This window comes from Pan paniscus, chromosome 15 (assembly GCF_029289425.2).
Source record: "Pan paniscus chromosome 15, NHGRI_mPanPan1-v2.0_pri, whole genome shotgun sequence".
Lineage (NCBI taxonomy): Eukaryota > Metazoa > Chordata > Mammalia > Primates > Hominidae > Pan > Pan paniscus.
Genome location: NC_073264.2, coordinates 9,049,570 through 9,063,336, shown reverse-complemented (window position 1 = coordinate 9,063,336; position 13,767 = coordinate 9,049,570).

Genomic DNA, 13,767 nt, shown 5'->3' with positions numbered 1-13,767 from the left:
TGAGAACTCAGCTTAGATGCATGGTTGGACTGCTGGGCTTAAGGCTGGCCTGCCAGGAGGTTGCATTGAGCTGTAACTAGGCAAAGAAAGAAGGAGTTTATTGAGGCATTACTGACAATAGCAAAGACTTGGAACCAACCCAAATGTCCAACAATGATAGACTGGATTAAGAAAATGTGGCACTTATACACCATGGAATACTATGCAGCCATAAAAATGATGAGTTCATGTCATTTGTAGGGACATGGATGAAGCTGGAAACCATCATTCTCAGCAAATTATCACAAGGACAAAAAACCAAACACTGCATGTTCTCACTCATAGGTGGGAATTAAACAATGAGAACACATGGACACAGGAAGGGGAACAGCACACACTGGGGCCTGTTGTGGGGTGAGGGGCTAGGGGAGGGAAAGCATTAGGATATATACCTAATGTAAATGACGAATTAATGGGTGCAGCACACCAACATGTCACATGTATACATATGAAACGAACCTGCACGTTGTGCACATGTACCCTAGAACATAAAGTATAACAAAAAAAGAAGGGGTTGGGCAAAATTACCAACAATCTTCAACTATGAATTTTTATGAGTAGGGGCTTCCCACACCATCAGGCACTCCAAGTTGGAGAAACAAGGGATGTTGAATTGAAAGTTTAATTTTTTAGGCTTGACAGTCAGATTAGGGAAGTTTTGGGTACATCTTTCCCACTCTAGAGCCCTCTCCCTAACTCATGGCCAATTTGGGACATGGGCTCAATGGAAAAGAGTACTGAGATCAATTCGAAATATCCATCATGAACATAGGAGGCAGGCATTCTGGCTAAGGGGTGCGTCTTCCCACTTTGTAATCCAGAGTGCGATTTCTTCTTGCTATCTGTCCCTCCATAAATAAGCGTTGGGTGAAGGACAAGCTAGTTACAATTGAGGATGGAATGAGATTCTAGCAGAATTGCAAAATGAACTGAGAGCCACGAAACTATTCCTCTGTGAACCAGCAGAGAGATCTGTGGAAGGCAAAGGAAGAGGAGCCAAGAGGCCAGATAACATTCCTGCTTCCCCTACATTGTGAGAGTGAAATTGTCAGCAACCTATATCAGTAATTAACCAGAGGCTTTTTAGAGAGTAAGACTTCTGATAGATACCTCAAGAGCTGAAGTTGCTCTTCAGTACTGCACAGAACCTGTGGACAGATTTTCATCATTATTCTCTTCTTCAACAGACAGATATTAAATTCAAGGCATAGTTCTAAACTATGCAGTCAATTACAAAAAATAATAATGAAGGGCATTAGCTGTGCCTCATAGGACGTTAAAACTCTAGCTGCTAAATGAGACAAATAGGGTTCCCACATCAAGTGCCTGGGCTCCTGTTATAACCTGGACTCTGTTTCCATTGGCTTCTCTTGTTTCTGTTTTGGTAAACCCATCATTTGGCTTAGTCCCTATCCTTGCCATGCTCACCCACCAGTAGGTGGACCTCCTTGACCATAACTTGGCATAGATCTTTGATTGTTTCTTTTCAAATGTTTCTTACTTTAGAGCTGCAGTCAATTGTTGTTTGGACCATAAGACTCTGAGGCTGTGTGTGGTTGAAACTGTCTTGAGACTCAAAGAGCTATTGAGGAAGGGATTTGGTAGCTGAACTCTTTTGAAGATTTTCTCTGTCTCTCACACATCTGGGGCTGAATAGCTTAACTTTTAATTTCTACATCGATGATAGTTTAATAGGCATTCATGCAAATCAGTTCGGCTGTGAGTTATTATCCTTCTCCAATAACAAGTAATGCATTCCTTAAATTTAGTGTACGTATAAATTCTACATGGTAAGTGAAGCTGTCTTTATGAATTGCTGCTATAGAATATACTAGATTGTGTAGGTTTTAGTACAATCCAGGTAATTATCAAGCCTTTGTAATATTTTCAGGAAAGTGATACTTTCACTTCAGTTTATGGAACTTGAAAATTTTTCAGTTGCCACCCACTAATTAGATCATAAACTTAATTCTATGTATCTGAATTTATTTTTCTATTTATAAATTTATCTGGATGCTTTCTCAAAGGTTTCTCAGATTAAAAACCTATGGCTTTGTAAAATTAAAACAGAAGTAATAGGAATTGTGTTAAAAAACAGAATCAGGCCAAGCCTGGTGGCTTATGCCTGTAATGCCAACACTTAGGGAGGCCGAGGTGGGAGGATCATTTGAGGTCAGGAGTTCAAGACCAGCCTGGGCAACATGGCAAAACCCCACCTGTATTTTTAAAATGCACAAATTAGCTGGGCGTGGTGGTGAATGCGTCTAGTCCTAGCTACTCAGGAGGCTAAGGCAGGAGAATAGCTTGAACCCAGGAGGCTGAGGTTGCAGTGTGCCAAGATAGAGCCACTGCATTCCAGCCTGGGTGACAGAGTGAGATCTTGTCTTAAAAAAAAGAAAAAAAGAAAAGAAAAAGAAAAAAACCAGAATCATACAGTGAGAGAGATTGTATAGCCCTTTTAATTGTCCATTATGGATACATTTCTTTTTCTGTGTAATAGTTTATCAGCACGAAAATTTTCCTTTTCTGTGTAATAGTTTATCAGCATGGAAAAAAACAGTCACTGAACACTGACAATTTTCTTTCTCTCTCTCTCTCTTTTTTTTTCCTTTTTTTGGAGATGAAGTCTCACTCTGTCACCCAGGCTGGAGTGCAATGGCAACATCTCTGTTCACTGCAACCTTCACATCCTGGGTTCAGGCGATTTTCCTGCCTTAGCCTCCCAAGTAGCTCGGATTCCAGGGACATCCCGTCATGCCTGGATAAGTTTTTGTATTTTCAGTAGAGACGGGGTTTCATCATGTTGGCCAGGCTGGTCTCAAACTCCTGACCTCAAATGATCTGCCCACCGTAGCCTCCCAAATTACTGGTGATGAGTTTCATTTAATGGTGTTCTACAAAGTGAGTTTAGGCAGTGAAAGGGCACATGTCATCTATAGTTTACCAGAAAGTAGTACCGGTCACCAGCATTGAAGCGTACTCCTAACCCTGGAAAATTTCTTCAACAGCCAGAATTAATCTCAGATTTTGAGACTGGAGCAAAGACTAATTTGGTATGTGTTCATTCAGATTAGTAAATCTCCATGGTGTTCGAACTGTATAATATCAAATCTAAAATAAGTCAAGAGAGTTGGACAATATCTCATCTCTGAGAAAAAAATGCCTTATTTTCAACAGATTTAAGGCTGAATTTAAAATCCAACTGCCTATTCCAGTGTATGTTTCTCTAGAATAAGGCCAAGCCCTACAAATTCTGGATAGTGTCCTCCAAGTTGTGTTTAAGTGATAATTGATAAATCTATGGTTTAGACACATATGGAATTCCAAATAACTTTAACTCCAGCCTTTGTGAGTAAAAATTGGCAGTGATCATGACCTTAATGGAGGCATGTGGTTAATTGGAATTTTCAGTACCAAAAGTCTTCTTCCTACTAGTTTACCAGGGTACCCTATAATAGTATCCATAACTTATTGCCCACTTGTCTGCTTTGATTTCTTTTTTAAAAAGACAATTTTAAACTTAGAGGTTTTGTACCTCAAGTCACATATGTGGCACATTTATAAAATAATCATGCCTTTGCATATTTTTCCTTTGATATCTTAGCTGTAAATCCAAGTCATTTATGTTTTTAATTGCCACAAATATTGCACTGAAATAGAGCACTAGTTGCAAAAATGCCTGGTATAACATTTCTTCTTGTTCTTGAAAGTTATTTTAGTATCCCATGTTTAAGATATTCCTAGACAACTATATGTAACTATAATTATTTCTGCTAGGTAGAAACATCTTTGTGGTCAACATTTGTGAAGGGCCTTGCAAATAATAATATGCTTGAGTAGGAATAGTATTTTGCAAATATAGCCCTAAATAGAGCTACTGATTTTACCAAGTACTAAAGACTCCAAACTCTGTCTTTGTCTTTCAAATTTGGTTTATAGGAACATCTCATTACAATGAGCAAAAAGCCTATCTGATCATTAATGAGATAATTTTGACACTTCCAAATGACACAGCTAATTTGTAGTAGGTTTTTGAAGTGCAAATTACATGTTTCTGTTTAAATAATGACAGTAAAATATAGACACTATGTATTCACACTCTATATACACAACTAACTCCAACTTGTCTCTAGAAGAAAAGTTTAATTTTTCAGGTCTCATCCATAAAATTAAGTGTTAATAAGCTGTATCTTTATTCTCACTTGGAAGTAATTTCTTCTTAACCATTGTATAACACTGCTACAGTTTGTACGGAGATAAAATAACTCAAGGTGAGAAATCCAGTTATTTAAAGAAATCATTTTACCTTCAATCACTTTTAGAATATCTATGGTTTTAGAGTAAGGATGAAAATTTATAAACATTTGTTAAATTATGCAACTGTTTTTGAAGATGTTTCAAAATTACATTTTCCTTATTTTACAACTAGTTTTCATGTATTCACAAATGAGACACATGAGAATTATTAATGCAAAAGCACAGCATATCAACAAAATTTATAATGTAAATAGATTAGTTAGGAAAGAATGTAATGAGTGAATTACCAAAGCTATTTTATTGGTTCCTAGATTTACCATAGAAGAAAATAAAGCACCCTTATAAAAATTTCTCAGCACTGAGTCCATTTAAGGTCTATTTTGTATGCCGTAAGTTCTAAAAAATGTTATTGCCGGTAAAAATAGGGTGCCTATCTAAAATTGTCTTTTTAAAGGTTCTCTCTTATTCTTCTTCCCTTCCTATGTGTGCCCAGAATACTTTCATCGTCTTGATTGGAACACTGTCTCTCTTTCTCAGAGGGTGTACATTTGTAGAAGGGAGAAAATATTTGTTAATTTTGCTTTCTATAAGATAAGGCCTCAATGGTTGAAGGTCAGTTAACAAACTTTTTTTTTTGTCTTCATACTATTATCTTGGAATTACCAACTGGCTTCTATTTAGATTTTGAATAATGAAAGAAAAGAACTAGCATTTGTTAGAACTTACTGTGTTCCAGAAACTTTATTGATGCCATTTCTTCTCATTATCACATTCATTCTTTCAATTAGTATTATTTTTTTCCATCTTAATAAGGTGGGACCAGAGGTTTTGTAATATCCACTAACCCACTGTGGATTTCATGGATTGCAAGAGGAAGAAAGCATGGTGGAACTCAGGTTTCTCTGATTCCAAATTCACATCCTTTCATGTCTCCATGAAAAATAGAAAAGATAAATTGGGCTCTATTCTAACAAGAGAAATACAATTTTCTGTCAGTTAAATGAATAATTCTTTTTTATTTTATTTTATTTTATTTTTATCATTATACTTTAAGTTTTAGGGTACATGTGCACATTGTGCAGATTAGTTACACATGTATACATGTGCCATGCTGGTGTACTGCACCCAGATACCTAAACGAATAATTCTTAAACCTCAAAAATAAAACGTAGCAAAACCTCAATTCAAGAGTAGACATAAAGGTTGTGACATGGGTAGCAGGGACATATGTCTAGTGACATAGATTTGCTATGCATATCTGACCAAAAATCTCCCTCAAGATTTTCAAATCAGATGCATAACTACATTTAATGAGTTTCACGAATCATTAATATCAGGCTCTGAAAACAGGGTCATTAAAAATGATTAAGATTTTCAACAACAAAATCTTACCTAAATAGTAAGGAAATTATATTAGATGGCTCCATTCTCTGGGCGGTCTAGTTAACAATTCAACTTGTTCAAAGCTATAAAATATGGCAACGTAAAAAATTATGAAAGTTTTTCTAACTTTGTGCTTAAGGTAGTTGGCCATTCTTCGTCTTGGGAATAAGAAGGTTAGATTTTCTGTCGAAGCATTTTACTATTGCTTTTCAGTTTCCTTTTATGGAAAGTAGATAAAATTGCAATTTTTTAATTATAAATTTAAAGTCAAAATGGAGATAAGTATCTCCATTAATTAAGTAAAGATTAATTTTTTAAAAAATGGCATTTACTAAATTCTAATCAATCAATTGATTGACTATTTTTATCCCTGGCTCAATGTAACTCTCTTTGACATACTCTTGTCTTAATTCTAGTTTATGTCAACAATGTGTAATCATAGATGACTCTTTGCCATTTTGATCTCTCAGTTCTATGAACACCTTTGATCTAATGATAATGTTTTCCAACAGAATTATTTCTACTCAAACTTCTGAGATAAAATTTGTGGATTTAGTCTCACCCCAATCAATTCTTCAACTCTCAGGACACCAAATGGTGTCCTACAATTCAATTCAATCCTGAGACTATCTATCTGGAGATAGCATCAGATCCCAAAAGTTCAGGGTTCAGGCCCACAAGACTGCACCCCCACCATTAGAGAGGAGTTGTGGGCCTCCCATACTCCTGACCAACTGTCTATAAATTAGGACTTCCATGGATTCCTTCCCCAGGTTCTATAATTTGCTAAGATGGCGCACAGAACCCAAGAAAGCACTTTGCTTACAGTTACTGTCTGATACAAATCAGGAACTGTCAAATAGAAGAGAGACACAGGGCCAGGTATGGTGAAAAGGGGCACAAAGCTGCCATATGACCTCTAAGTATGTCACTGTATCACCCTCCCAGCACCTCAGAGGTGATGGAGGAGAGGGCTGACAGTTTCAACCATCTAGTTATGCCTTCATGTTTCTGATGTCCAGCACCCACCCTGAAGCTATACGGGTCTCCAGCCACCACTCATGTCATGTCAATAGCATAAACTCAGGTATGGCTAAGAGGGACTTATGACTAGTAAAGGATGGTCCTCTCATCTCTATCAGGAAATTTCAAGTTTTAGGAGCTCTGTACTGTGAACTGGGGAGGAAGACCAAATAGGACATACCCTAGACCAGTTGTGCTAACTACTGTGTGCCTCAAAATTGCCTACAGTTGTGTTACAATAAGAGATTGCTGAGGCTTGCTATTGGAATTTCAGATTTGGTAGATCTGGGGGTGTAACCTGAGAATGTGCAGTTCTAGTAAGTTCCCAGGTGATGCTGATGTTGCTAGCACAGGGACCACACTTCCAGACGGACTGAGTGAAGCATCGTCGTTACTTATAATAGCAACTTCTCTGTAGTCATAATTTCATTCATCCCATTCTCTGAGCTCCTCCTTTAATCATTCCCTTTCATACGCTGACATAAAATTTTTCAATCTCTCTGAGACCTCCAAACTATTATTTTATCATATTCGCAATGACCCTTACCAACTTGATGTACTCTATTTCCTGTTCTCCTGCCTAAATTCCATGGCCAACCATTCCCAGGAAACTTCAACTTCCTTGTTGCTCTTTCACTTTGCTGAATCTAACCAGAAAAATAACCCTGGTTAGATCCAAATTTCCACCAAATCCCCACATATATTTGAGCAACTAGCTATATGGATCAAATTGAAAAATATCCCACTTGAAAATGAGAATCTCAGTGCTGCCTATCAATCAATCATACTACATACGCTCCAATCTATTCACTCTCTAATTTACCTAATTTTGTATCTTATTCTGTCTCTAATCCCTAACACTTCCCCAGAAATCTTCAATGTCTTTTTGGTTGTGCTTCCCTGAGAACATTGAATCACCCAAAGACAACTTCCACAGACTCCTGAAACCATTTAAACTCACTTTGCCATGTCTACACCCACATACTCTCCATTTTCACCTATTATTATCTGTGAAATAACTTGCCCCTATCTGTATATTGTCTGATGATGATTTCTATATTACATGTGAAGAAAATGAGAATAGGGTTACAGCTACTTTCTCATTATAGCATATCTTAGAATCAAATCCATGCAGTCCACCACTGAAACTGGGGTTCCAAGTCAGTGTATTTGGAGAAGGAGAGCTAGTAGATAAATAAGGATGAAAAGATCCAGGATGAAGCTTCTGATGGAAGAAAAGGACATGTTTACTATTATGAACTCCTTGAAGTAGACCTTAAGCATTCTCATCTGGACAAATATACATTCATCCACTCCAGTGAGCTGATTAAGTTTTAGGATTTTAAGGGTCAGTGAACAATTATTCCTCACTCAGCAATTAAAGAAGGATTAATATGAATATTATCTTGGAGAAGTTTAATTTAAAATATATTTGATTGATTTTTGGCAATTGTCTTCTATCAGATCGTTACCAATCCATATGAGTTGGTAGGAAGGGAGAAAACCCAAAATTTAATCAGATGCCTGAAGTTAGGGAACATTTTATAACCAACCCCGGGGGAAAAATGCTCAAAAGGGGAAAGATGAGGACAGAAAATACACTTCAAAGATTTTAACTTTTTGACAAAATGTCAATTCTGTGCAAGAAAAACTGATTGTGTGAATATAACTTTGTCATTTACATCTGCCAATGTGTTCAGAAATATATAACGTATAATTTTTTTAATAGTAGTTTGTTAACACAAAATTTATTCATCAAAGTATCTAAAACATTCTAAAAATACTAAAAATTTTCAATTTAAATATTAAGCTAAACAGCTCTGTATGTATAAATAAGCTCAAACAAACGTGCATGCTCCCCAACAATAACACTGCTACAGATATTGACAGGTGGTTTTCATTTCATTTCATTTTATAATGGCAAATCTGGTTAAAACCCAGATTCTGGGCTGGGCACAGTGGCTCACGTCTGTGATCCCAGCACTTTGAGAGGCTGAGGCAGGCAAATCACAAGGTCAACAGATCGGGACCATCCTGGCCAACATGGCGAAACCCCATCTCTAATAAAAAAAAACAAAAGTTAGCTGGGCATTGTGGCACGTGCCTGTAGTCCCAGCTACTTGGGAGGCTGAGGCAGGAGAATCACTTGGACCTGGGAGGCAGAGGTTGCATGAGCCGCGACTGTGCCACTGTACTCCAGCCTGGTAACAGAGAGAGACTCCATCTCAGAACAAAACAAAACAAAACAAAACAACACAAAACAAAACCCCAGATTCTGAACTGACTCTCACAATAAGGATCTCAATTGCTTCAAAGAGAATAAAATACCTAGAAATCCAACTTACAAGGGATGTGAAAGACCTCTTCAAGGAGAACTACAAACCACTGCACAATGAAATAAGATACAAACAAATGTAAGAACCTTCCATGCTCATGGGTAGCAAGAATCAATATTGTGAAAATGGCCATACTGCCCAAGGTAATTTATAGATTCAATGCCATCCCCATCAAGCTACCAATGACTTTCTTCACAGAATTGGAAAAAACTACTTTAAAGTTCATATGGAATGAAAAAAGAGCCTGCATTGCCAAGTCAATCCTAAGCCAAAAGAACAAAGCTGGAGGAACCATGCTGCCTGACTTCAAACTATACTACAAGGCTACAGTGACCCAAACAGCATGGTACTTGTACCAAAAGAGAGATAGAGGCCAATGGAACAGAACAGAGCCCTCAGAAATAATGCCACATGTCTACAACTATCTGATCTTTGACAAACCTGATAAAAACAAGAACTAGGGAAAGGATTCCCTATTTAATAAATGGTTCTGGGAAAACTGGCTAGCCATATGTAGAAAGCTGAAACTGGATCCCTTCCTTACACCTTATACAAAAATTAATTCAAGATGGATTAAAGACTTACATGTTAGGCCTAAAACCATAAAAAACCCTAGAAAAAAACGAGGCTATACCATTCGGGACATAGGCATGGGCAGGGACTTCATGTCTAAAACACCAAAAGCAATGGCAACAAAAGACAAAATTGATAAATGGGATCTAATTAAACGAAAGAGCTTGTGCACAGCAAAAGAAAGCACCATCAGAGTGAACAGGCAATCTACAGAATGGGAGAAAAGTTTTGCAATCTACTCATCTGACAAAGGGCAAATATCCAGAATCTACAATAAACTCCAACAAATTTACAAGAAAAAAGCAACCCCATCAAAAAGTGGGCGAAGGATATGAACAGACACTTCTCAAAAGAGGACATTTATGCAGCCAAAAAACACATGAAAAACTGCTCACCATCACTGGCCATCAGAGAAATGCAAACCAAAACCACAATGAGATACCATCTCACACCAGTTAGAATGGCGATCATTAAAAAGTCAGGAAACAACAGGTGCTGGAGAGGATGTGGAGAAATAGGAACACTTTTACACTGTTGATGGGACTGTAAACTAGTTCAAACATTGTGGAAGTCGGTGTGGCGATTCCTCAGGGATCTAGAACTATAAATACCATTTGACCCAGCCATTCCATTACTGGGTATATACCCAAAGGACTATAAATCATGCTGCTCTAAAGACACATGCACACGTATGTTTATTGTGGCACTATTCACAATAGCAAAGACTTGGAACCAACCCAAATGTCCAACAATGATAGACTGGACTAAGAAAATGTGGCACATATACACCATGGAATACTATGCAGCCATAAAAAATGATGAGTTCATGTCCTTTGTAGGGACATGGATGAAGCTGGAAACCATCATTCTCAGCAAACTATCACAAGGACAAAAAACCAAACAGCACATGTTCTCACTCATAGGTGGGAATTGAACAATGAGAACACATGGACACAGGAAGGGGAACATCACACACTGGGGACTGTTGTGGGGTGGGGAGAGGGGGGAGGGATAGCATTAGAAGATATACCTAATGTTAAATGACGAGTTAATGGGTGCAGCACAACAGCATGGCACATGTATATGTATGTAACAAACCTGCAGGTTCTGCACATGTACCCTAAAACTTAACGTATAATAATAATAATTTTAAAAAAGAAATGAAAACATATGTCCACACACACACAAACAAGAAAAAAATAAGGATCTCAAAGAGGTCAATATGTATATAATCTATTCTTAAAGAAAAATTTTCTCCAATTGTTTATTGAAATATCACACAGGCTCTGACTTTGTTTATACCCTTAAAAAGTATGTAGATTTATGTGTAGCTTTTGTAAAGTGAAAGCTCAGAATGTCTACTCTGTTCTGGTACCACTTTAGTTTAATTGTTGGAAAATATTTAATAAAAATGAATTACTCAACAAGTGGAAAATTTGAACTTTGCATACTAAATTTTTACTTCATATTATCAACTCTTGAAAAATAAGTGTGTCTATTAGAAATGACACTCATTTGACTATACCATAATATATTTCAGACTTTTTATCTTCAGCTACAGAATTTCTCCATCCTTTGAATTATGTTAGCGGGCTTTAGTTGGCCAGTATTGGTGATTCGCCTCCACTAATTCACAACTCTATTATCTTACCCCCGGGGATGCATTTCCATAGTTCTGCCTTGTTATGAGTGTCATTTTTTTCTTCTGTTTTGTTGACTGCCATTCAAATAGTTTTGGCTTTATCAGAGACTCTCACTTTATTGTTTGTCACCCCCTCATTTTTTTAGCTTCTCATAATTTACTGTATTATATCTGCCTGGGCTTTTGGTTCCTTTACAGATTTGTTTCACTTTATTTTTAGCTTATGATACTTCTAAAGTCTGTACCCTTTTAATTTTCACTTGCTTCATCATCACATTCTTGTGTTTTGTTTTCATTTCAAAATACCAGAAAGTAGGATGTCTCAGCATCTTGGTGAGTGGAATAGTTTAGTTATAACAGAAAAAAAAAACCCATACTTTTTGTGAGCTATCTGTTTCTAAGTAAAAATTTTATATATAAATTCTTGGAAAAAAATCTTAAACTTCTAAGGGATTGAATGACATTTTAAAATCATTCTATACAACAATGGGTGCAAAATTTGTATTCCTCTACTGAAGAGAAATAATGAACATTTGTTATTAGTTTACTAACATCTAAATGTTAATGTATTCAATTATATATTATTAAAACACGATGAAGCTTAAGAGGTGGAAAAGTATAAAACAAACAAGTGTATAATTTACCTTTATTAGTATGAAACATCTTTTTCTCTCCTGAAAATAAAGATTAACCAGTGGTGTGCTGGGGCGGGAGGGGGTGTATTGGAGGGAGAAAAGCCATGATTTGCCAATTTCAGCACGAAACTGAAAATGGTTATTAATCTTTACTGGCTCCAGATATCTTTTAACATATATTGAAATCTATGATCCTTAAAAAGAAAACATATATACAGATTTTGACAAAACTTTGCAGTTCCACTCATGGATCCTTGTATAAGAATCCCTTTTATATGTGTGTTTGCAATTTAAAGAGTTCAGACTTTATGATTCACAGGTGACAATTAATGATTTAAAATCAACACTTAGGCTTTTATAATTTGGGAGTCAGGTGTTTAACTTCTGTAGTAGTAACTGCTTCTTCTCTGAGAAACTTAGGAGCTAAGACCAGGGAAATATCCCTTGGTGTGCAACACACCTCTTCTTTCTGAACATATCGTATAAGAAGTTAACTTTGTCTCTAAGTTTATATGACTTTTGAATTTGCAGTTACTAGCTATTTTCTTTTGGAACTGTAGGACTTGGAGAACTTTCCCTCTACCCTGTGAAGGTATGATAACTGAGTCTATGAAATAAATGGATAACAGGCATGTCAAAAGAAGAAAAGGTATACACATTTATTACACGCATGGGGGAATCACAGGAAAGAAAAGTGGAATCAAAAACAAAACAACAAACAAACAAACAAAACACCAGCAAGAAAAAACCCCAGTGAGATTTGGGAGCTTATAGGGAAGGCAGGAGGAAGAATGTAGGAAACTTAGGGGGGAGCAAATGACTTTTGGGAAAGATGACCAGACCCTTAGGACAATAGATGATAGTTTGTGGCAGTCTGTCTTGGTGTGGTATGGACCCTTAGTCTTGTCTCCTGTGATATGAGGAGTCAATTTTCCCTGGCTGATGAAACTCCTAGGAAGGAGATGAATGTCTTTGTGCTGACAAAGCTTTGTTTTCCAATTCAGTTCTAAATCTGCAGTATATAAAAATCTCCTCATCATGCTTTGGATGTTATGGTAGATAAATGGTATCTTTACAAAAATACATTCATTCCGGTATTGAAAGTTCCTTTTGGAGGATCTCTCTTGAGGAACGTAAAGGGAGTGCAGCGAAAGCATGTCCCGCATTTGTTGTTTTTCAAATATTTTCAGTTCGATGTAATCAGTACACCAAAGCAATCCATTTAGGACTGGCATTTCCTGAACACCTTCAGAACTCTTTTTGTCCCATGTTATTTCTATGAGATCACGTGATTTAAGAACAACTTTTACTTGCCACTTACATATATATTGAAAAGGCAAACTTTCCTTTCATAGTTTGCTAATTTTGGCAAAGTACTTTAACAAAAGTTAAATTGAGTAAGTGAAATTTTCTGTTCTATTGTTTTGAAAACAATTCTAGAAACTGTCCTTGTAAGAACAGCAAAAAGAGAAAAAGATAATTCTCAACTGCTGCTTCAACCATTCTTTGTTTAACAATGTATCTAATTAAAAGGCAAAACTCTCTATTTCAGGTTTATATATATCAATTGCTTGATTAGAAAGTAAATTATTTACCCCATATAATCTGGTGTCAAAACACTTATAATAAAATTACTTTGATTTTATTGCTTATAAGTTTGTGAATTTAAATCTCAACTGACAGTGATGAATTTATTTGCTTTGTGCTGACAAGACAGTATGTTGAAGTTTTGTTTTCCAACTCAGTTCTAAATCTTCAGTGTATCAAAATCTCCTCATTATGCTTTGGATGTTATGGTACATAAATGGTATCTTCACAAAGATGCATTCATTCTGGTACTGAAAGTGCATACTTAAAGTTCTGCATGAACAGTTTTATT